Raw genomic sequence first — 9212 nt, forward strand, 5'->3', positions numbered from 1 at the left:
GAAAGATGGAATCCTCTCGATGAAGCTGCAGTCTGTGATGTTAAGCCGCCAGATGGATGGAGCTTTGTAAGAATGCCGCTCGCTGATTGGTGCAAGGATTGACAGCAGAGGTCACGGTGTCAGACATTCACCAAAAATCTCCCCGTCGAACCTTTACGTTTATTAGAAAGAAACTGAACTGCAGTGGACCTGAGGGGTGGGGGTGGGGTGGAGACTGGGGGGTTAACCAGGCGCTGTTATCCATTTTCTGAGTTTATGGCCTCCGCATGGGTGGGGGAACCCTGCCTTGTTATTTACACGAGGAAGGTAATCCCTGGTATTTGTTGAGGTTTGATTGAGGATGAAACCGATCTTGGTCACTGTGCTGTGAGCCTTTTGATTAATGAGTTGGCCTGTACGCTTGGCATCCTTTTTGCATTAACATATCTGGCAATATGTTCCAATAGATAAGCTCATTAAAATTGTTTGCATTGTTTGATAAGGCTAACAATGTAATGCAGAATTCAGTTAGAGTCTTAGTGCAGCCCAAAGCCAGACTTGAAGGGAGACTGACAGCTTCGGTCATGGTCTTATTTCCTCAGAAGTTCTCTTGTACTCGAGCAGTTATTTTTAAACGTTACCTTGATAAAACCACTAACAATGCTTTTGCTTTGAAGCAGCGCACACACACCTCTAAAGAGCATCCTCTGGGCTAGTGATAACAGGAAATAACTCTTTATAAAGCTTTCAGCTACACATACAAGAGAGTATGATGGGAAGCATAAATATGCTGAAATATTGCACATCACAAAATGGGACCACAAGTACCTCACTTCCTTTCTCTTTGGCCAAAGAAATGTACCCTTTGTATACTCAACACACACACACACACACACACACACACACAGAGCTCTAAGCAACCTTTGCCCTGTCGTCTCTGGCAGTTATATAAGTACTTGGAGTTAATTTTGGCTGTGCCCATGAGGTCACCAAAATCTCATACCATATGGTTCCAACTAATGTGTTGACATGGCCTCCTTGCAGATTCCAAGTGCTTGCTGTTCCCTTCCTACAAACTAAAATCGGTTCACAACTTCCAGGACTGGACTTCTGTAGACCATTCTGACAGGATTGCAGTGAGAGTGTGATTGTGTGTGCATGTGCACAGAATTGCGTCCCTTTTGCCCCCTTCCTCTTCCACCTTTTTCCTCTGTGAGCATTTAAAATTTTAAAAAGCAAACCAACAAACATAACATGAGTTGCTTTAAAAACTGTTATTTAAACTGTTTGTAGAGGTAATACATTTGAGCCTCTTATTTTGTAAATGATCTGTTGAGCCCTGTTGGATGTAAATAGCAATTGCTTTCAGGAAAGCATTTGAATTTTACCTTTTGGGCCAGAGGAAGTTGCTTAGTTGCATTTTATTACTTACTATGAACACATTTGAACTGTCAATGGAAAAATCACTTGGCAGAAAGGTAAAATGTAAATGCTACCTTATGGTGATAAATGATTACTTTCAAATGAAATGTTATTTCTCTCTTTAATTCAATCCAAATATTTTCATTTTCTGAATTATTTCTGAATTATTCCTAGTTTTCTTTCTAAGCCCTGGTTGTAGTTGGTATCTGGAATTAGTAAGACAAAGCAGAACAGAACAGAACCTTCATTTTTGATAAAGATCTGTCTGAACACACATTTGGATTACCAAGAGGATCATTGCGTTCATCTTTTATATAATAGGATTCCTGCAGGCTATTGTGATGGCTTTCATAGGTTACCTGAAATCCTAAAATGTCTTTCTTAAAAGGTGCACCTGAAAACAGACCCACCTGGTGTTTCCCCCTGTCTGCATTCCTTTTAAAAAGGATGACCAGTGTGATATAACTACTACTTAATTTTTCGAGGGATGTCAGGGAAAGAAACATGCGACTCATACCTTATATTTTGTATCAATGAAGCATTCCATCATCATTTTTGCTTCCTGATGCCAGAATAATACAGCCACCTAATTGCTGAGAAAACTTGGAAGGTAATTTAAAAGCCAGAGCAAAATTTAACCCAATAAAAGAATTACAGCCAATAACTTTACATTGGCTGTAAAGCCCGTCTAGCCCTCAACAAAGAGGCATGCTGGGAAGGTCTTTGGAGGCCCACCTGGGACTTGGATGAGCCCAGAGCCCTGGGGAGATCCGCCTGAACTCTTTTTTTGTTCCTGCCCTGCCTTTTGAGTCGGTCTTCAAGATCTTTAGCTTGGGGTTTTTTTCCCCTCCTATGTGTGCTAATTACACATAATAATAGCCCCATTCTTATAGAGGTGTTTGTGAGGTTGACTTTAAATATTTAAAGAATTTCTTACAAAGTTAAAAAAAACAGCCTCATTGCCATTGAGTTGGTTACAATGCAGCGTGACCCAGTAAGACAGAGTAGAACCCCTGTGAGTTTCTGAGACTCAGACATCTTCCTGAGAGTAGAAAGCCTCTTCTTTCTCCTGGGGAGCGCCTGGTGGTTTGGAACTGCTGGCCCTGTGGTTAACAGCACAAAGGAAACCAACTGCACCACCAGGATTTCCTATCAATGAAACAACAAAAATCTTCCGTTGCTATTGTGTTGACACCGCCTCATAGTGACCCTCTGTGTGTCAGAGTAGAACTGGCCTCCGTGGAGTTGACAGTGGCTGGTTGGGGGGAAGTAGGTCATCGGTTATAAAGTACCTCAAACCACCAGCCTTCCACTGAGTAGCCAGGACATGGCCGTTTGAGTCTCCCAGCAAGTCCCTTAAAGGAAAAGAGCTGTGCACAATAAAAGAAGACCACTGTTATTACTGGAAAGGGCCACTGAATGGAACTTGGGTGTCCTTATGTAGTTGGAGGCACAAGTCAGAGAAGAAGCCACCGAGAGAGCAAGAAGGAGGGGCTCTCTAGCCCATTCAGGGGCCAAGCAGCCATTCTTCCAAGCAGGAGATGTCATTGTCCTATCATTTGCCCTCAATTCTCTGTCAAACATAGTCAGATATGGTTCATGACCCAGATAGCTTGACCCAGGTGTCTCTAAACAGAGCCAATTTCCACCGCCTGGAGTAGGGTGGGAGGTAAATCATGATTGAAACCAGTGTGCCTGTTGATTTGAAAAGCAGGTTCCCTTTAGGAAAGGGAACCCTGAGATTAGAGGTTTCCGTGCAACAGAGCAGGAGTAGAAATGCTCTGTAGGGCCCTGTGGACAGGGCGAGGCTCCCTCGACCCCACATCCTGGCTGCGTATGTGAGCACTTGAAACCCCTGTATTTTAAGAGGTGCTTACAAGACAAATGTGGTGTGGGCCACCAGAAGTGACACTGTTTAATTCACAGAGCGGATGGGTCCCCAGAGGAGCTACCCACCCCATTGCTCTGTTTCATGCAGATGCCTGTAGGAAATGAGATTTATTAACTGGCCCTCTGCCCACCCCATCTTTGTTTACATACACCAACTTTTAAGAATTAATATATATGTGGAGGGGACCGTTTCCACATGGGTATTTGAACATACAACTACAGTAGCGTATGTTTGTGAGAAAGAAATTACTTGGTCCCAGGAAATGTGTTGGGGGAGTGGGGGCTGGGAGGCAAAACCAAAATTTAAGCCCCAAACCCTGCCAGTTTCCAAAAATATGAACCATTGTTAAGGAAAACCGAAAACCATGCGTGTGTCCAAGAGTGTCTGGGGGGGGGGTAGGTGGGGTGGTAGGTGTGTGTGTGTGTGTGTGTGTGTGTGTGTGTAAGTGTTCTATTCAGTTGAAACATATAGAGACTTGTTTTTATCAGAATGGAGATTTCAACTCCTCCCTAAAACATTAGCTACAGACAGCAGAAGCCTAGCTTCCCTTGCGTGTAATGGCTTTTGTCCTTGACTTTTTTCCTAGTGTTTCTCAAAATCGAGGGATGGCTTGATGCTTTATCAGGTACCCAGTATTTGAACGTCTCTTCTTCATCCTCTGTGGGTGCTTCGGTCAGTGGGATGGTGCTCTTTTAGCCACTGGGCACCTCCCATCTGCTCTGGGCCTTGGTGGGAGAGGCTCCCCTGTTCGCAGCTGGTTGGCAGCAGCAGGATCTGTTTACAGAGCATGGCCTTAGCAGAGCAGTGCTTTGAACTGTCCTGGAATTTTGGTGGTTGATTTCCTTGTGCACTGGGAATTAGCGCTTATAATTAATTGAGGGGGTAAATATTGGGACTAGTCTAAATATATCATTGTGTTTGGAGAATTCAGCGAATATTTGAGTCTTCTGTAGCCATGATCTGTGCTCCATGACCCTCGAAGGACAACCGAGACCACGAAAAGGCAGTCTTGTAAACAGCTCATTTTGGAACCGGTTTCCTTTGCTGCGAATAGTTAGTCTAATCTGATACCAAAAGTGGTTTGTGTTTCCTGATCTCAGAGTGAGTCAAAGTAGAAGATCACCTCCAGGCCACGATGCTCAGGAAGCTAACGAACAGTGCAGGAGACCAAGATTCACAGTGCTTACTGGTCTGGCCTGGCTGCTCATTGGGCAGAGATGGAACATGTGGTGAAGAGGCTAAGGAGCATTGAAAGTCAGGAAGGCCATTGGAACTTGAAATTGAGAAGGCACTGAAAACGTACTAGTAGAAAAACAACATACTGAAAGCCAGAGCTGCATGTTAAAATTGATTTCCTGTTATGAAAAGTTAATAGGAAAATGCAGCCCTCCGGTCCATTACCTTGCAGGGTCCAGTAGAAAACATACAGTCCTTCGTGAGTGAATGTGGAACCACTCGTGTGGAGATTGGGTTAAGGTGGGTAGATGTTCCTTGGCTCAGTGGCTCTTCCCCTTAAGTAGAAACAATCAGTATAGCCTCACCTCATAATAGGACTGGTACTCAGGGCAGCTAGCTGCCCTTGTTCTGACTCTGACTCATGGGGACTTCAACTCATTGGGACCCCATGTGTATCAGGGTAGGTCTCTGCTTGGTTGGCCTTTTGGAAGTAGATCACCAGGCCTTTCTTCCAAGGCACCTCTGGATAGACTCGAACCTCCACATTTTCGATTAGCCATGCATTTTAGCTGTTTGGACTAGACACCTGTGATTGTAATGTGGCTTCAAATATTGGCCAAGGTATAAAAGTCCACATTATTTTGAGCTTCCAGACTCGGAAGCAAGTTTTCTCATACCTCATTTTAAGCGATCCTCCCTTTTCACTTAATGCCTTAAGATGCAAAGGTGAGACCACTCAGAAGGTCCCATCCATCGGGGTGCTGGTTTCTTACAGTTAGAGGAGAATCACACTGGTGGCATTCTACAGCGAGCTGAGAGTCTGGCCTGGGTAGCCTTGACTTGTTTGTTTTTAATTTTTGTCAGTTTGATTATAAAAGAAAAAATATGTGTACTCCTCTCCCATAAAAGGTATATTTTGCCATGATAATATGTGTGTATTTGGTAGATATGAATATATAGTGTTAAACTAGTTTAATTTTTCCTGACTAGCCTATCTTTCAGCGACCAGCCCTTGTAAAGGTAAATTGGTTATGTTGTACTGAGCCAGTAGGCCTTTTTCTTGTAACTCTCCAAAGATATCTCATTGGCATCCCATAAACCTTGTTTTTCAGCTCATTTTAAAATACTAATTGTTTATCTTGGTGTTTCTGGCACTTGGCATTTATATTGTATTCAGAGAATTCTTTCAAAGTGGAAACCTACAGTTCACATGGGAAAAACCAAAAATGATAGGACTGTCTTAGAGTATGAATCAAGGAAATGTTTCCTAAGTATACATGTGTTTGTTAAATGCATCCTTAAATGTGATCATTTTTCAAAGAAATAACTGATGAAGGATGATGAAGTTTTTAGGTCACCTAGGTCACCAAGGAGTAATGTCTGTGTTGTTGTGCGTGTTGTGTGCCACTGGGCCTATTCCAGCGCAGAGTGACCCTGCAGAACAAAGTAGCACTGCCCTGAGGGGTTTCCAAGGCTGAAACACGGACCAGAGCACATGACCAGGTCTCTTTTCCAGGAGAGGGGCTGATGGGTTCAAACCACTGACAGCAGCTGCATGCTAACTTGTGCCGTCAAACCAAACCACCCCCACCACCCCAAAATCTATTGCTGTCAGTTAATTTGGACACGTAGTGGGCTTACATAGGGTTTCCAACACTATAAACCTTTACTGGAGGAAGTAAGCTCATCTTTATACCAAGGAATGGCCGGTGGGTTTGAACCACCAACCATGCAGTTACCCATTGTGATGCCAGGCCTCCTCCTTAGTAGTTTAATTTAAAAAAGAAAGAAAACAACTAGTGCATTCTCAGTTTTGTATCTACTTATCATTTTACTTACTTGAACTAGGACAAACTTTCTTGTTTCAAGCATTATTTTGTTTTTCCTCAAGAGCAGAGAGGAGCCCTGATGATGCTGTGGACTAAGCATTGGACTGCTAACTGCAAGGCCAACAGTTCAAATCCACTAGCTGCTTCTTGGGAGAAAAGTGAGGCTCTCTATCTCAGAAACCCCATATGGTCCCTAAGTTGCTATGAGTTGGAATCAACTTGATGGCAGTGGATGGATTTCTTAGAGTAGCAGAAGGCGATATATACATAAGATGGCCCTGTTAATAGTTTGGGGCCAAGCTAATGGTTGCTTTGAGTAGTGAGCTCCTTCTACATATCTGGTCTAGTATAGATAATAACAATAGAAGTTGATCTTTCTGTTATTACATGGCTTTACCTGGTTCAGACAAGCAAAATAATTATGTCAAAAGTACCTGATTTTGACCAAGAGGTGAAACAGAAAAGAAATAGGGCAGGAGAGGGATTTAAGAGGGAGGAGTAATACCATGTACTAACATGCATTGGCAATACAATCTATCATAAACTTGTGGTCTTATGTGTCGTTTTGATAGCAAGGCAGTGCTTGCTAAAGGCATTTTGCCCTAAAATTTCTGTCAGAGACCTTGCAAAGGTCCACATTTCAGATGTGTACAAAATCGATCCTGAAAGTCAGGGCTGGTGTTTGTAGTTGCGTAATCCCTAAATGGCAGTGCTCTTTGTGTGAGGTACATGTGTAGCTGCAGTGTAGACTCCCCATTTTACTTTCTCTAGAAGTAGTATTTGTTTTTGCTTTATTACCCTTTTTTTAAAGGCATTAATCGTGTGCACTTTATTTAATGTCCCTCTTTCCTGGTAAGACCCTGGGAGGTGATTTGTCAAAAATGCCAGAAGCATCTACGTTGTTTATGTTCACAGTTTACTTTGCTCATAAACAGTCGTATCCTTTATTTCAAGTCCTCCATGAGTCCCTGCACTGCTTTCATTTGGTGCTCCGCAAATGGGGAGAGCGTGAAGCGGAAAATGGGCTTTTCCTCTCCCATCAACTCCCCCTTTGTCATTTTGGAATGCCAAAACTCAGGTGGCTAATAATGTAATGCTTAAAAAAAATCTCATCCTTTTATTTTACACAGTTATTATTAATATGAATTTTATTTTATTTTTTAATCGTTTTATTAGGGGCTAATACAACTCTTATCACAATCCATATATACATCAGTCGTGCAAAGCACACTTGTACATTCATTGCCCTCATCATTCTCAAAACATTTGCTCTCCACTTACGCCCCTGGCATCAGGTCTTCATTTTTCCCCCTCCCTCCCCGCTCCCCGCTCCCTCATGAGCCCTTGATAATTTATAAATTATTATTTTGTCATTTCTTGCCCTGCCCGACGCCTCCCTTTACCCACTTTTCTGTTGTCCGTCCCCCAGGGAGGAGGTCACATGTAGATCCTTGCCATCGGTTCCCTCTTTCCAACCCACTCTCCCTCTACCCTCCCAGTATCACCACTCACACCACTGGTACTGAAGTAATCATCCGCCCTGGATTCCCTATGTTTCCAGTTCCTATCTGTACCAGTGTACATCCTCTGGTCTAGCCAGACTTGCAAGGTAAAATTCGGATCATGATAGTCTCCAGAATCTTTAGTGAACTTTTATTGAGCTCCTACTATATGCTAAATTTCATGCCGGCCCTTGTGCTACATTGATAAATAATGTACCTGTTCCTCCTGAAAGAGCCTCTGGTAGCAAGGACAACCTGTGGGAGAAGGTGGAGGAGGAGGTTGAGCAAAACAGCCCTGACATATAAAGGACAGAGAATGTCTACTTTGATCTGCTGTAGGGGGCAATGTGCTGCTATTGGTGCAGAAGTGTGCTGAAATGAATGACAAAGGTAGTAAAAGAGGGGGGTTACTGTTGCTAGCTGCCTTCCTAGGCTCCTTGTCATCCCTTAGGAAAGGGACTGTAAGGATGCCAGGTCTTCCGCCATCATCGTTCTGGGTTGTAGGTTGGACCATTGTGTCCCATGGGGTTTTCACTGATGCAGTTTCAGGAGTCAGTGCTAGGCCTTTCTTCCTACTCCATCACAATCTGAAAGCTCCCTTGAAGCCTGTTGAGCACCATAGTAACAGGCAAGCCTTCACCAAGAGGCAGATAGGTGGTGGCTGTGCACAAGGTGCTTGGGCCAGGAGTCTCACCTGAGCCTCCCCCATCAAGGGTGAAAACACTACCGTAAGCCACTGAAGCCTCAAAAGAGAGGCATAGTTGTCTTGATACGATCCTGCGGTTGCTGTGCTGCTGATACTTGGCAAGTGCCGTATTACCACTCCTTTCGTTGTCCAACACTTTCAAGATGGAGCTTGTAAGTAAAACCGAGTTTGGAGGTGGTGCATTACCTTGCCAAGCCCTCTCTGTGAACAGATCTAACACAACCTGGAGACACAAGTTTGGGCATTGCTAAGTGCCTTAGGAGGTAAGAAAATTACTTCTCCCTTGCATAAAGTACTCGACTCTTTTATGATATCTGTATTGACCATGACTAGGCTAAAAATAATATAGTATATCAACTTTCTCTGGATGAGTGCCTGGTGGGTTCGAACCAGCAACCTGGCAGTTACTCAACGCTGCCACCGGGACTCCTTATTTACCTGATAGTCATGAAGAAATTACTAAGATCAGACCTGGGCAAATAAAGTATAGCCTTTTATATTTAAAAAAATTAAAACTATGCCAATACATTACCTAATCCATCAGTGGGTGTTTCATTTAGCACTTTAACAGGACATAAGCTTTTGTTTTAACTCAATGAGTTAAGTATGGTACAATATATTGGAAAGCATCTAAAATTTTTTTTTTCTCCTTCCTACCAATTCTTTTTTTTTTTTTTTTTAACATTTTATTAGGGGCTCATACAACT

General features: G+C 43.1%; 1 protein-coding gene across 1 annotated transcript in view; it reads left to right on the forward strand.

Annotated features, from left to right (window-relative positions):
• Positions 1-9212, forward strand: part of MAPRE2 (microtubule associated protein RP/EB family member 2) — a 118394-nt gene that overhangs the window by 791 nt on the left and 108391 nt on the right. The window lies entirely within an intron of this gene.

This window comes from Echinops telfairi, unplaced genomic scaffold, assembly GCF_000313985.2.
Source record: "Echinops telfairi isolate 266 unplaced genomic scaffold, ASM31398v2 ScPeMD7_7400;HRSCAF=8409, whole genome shotgun sequence".
NCBI lineage: Eukaryota > Metazoa > Chordata > Mammalia > Afrosoricida > Tenrecidae > Echinops > Echinops telfairi.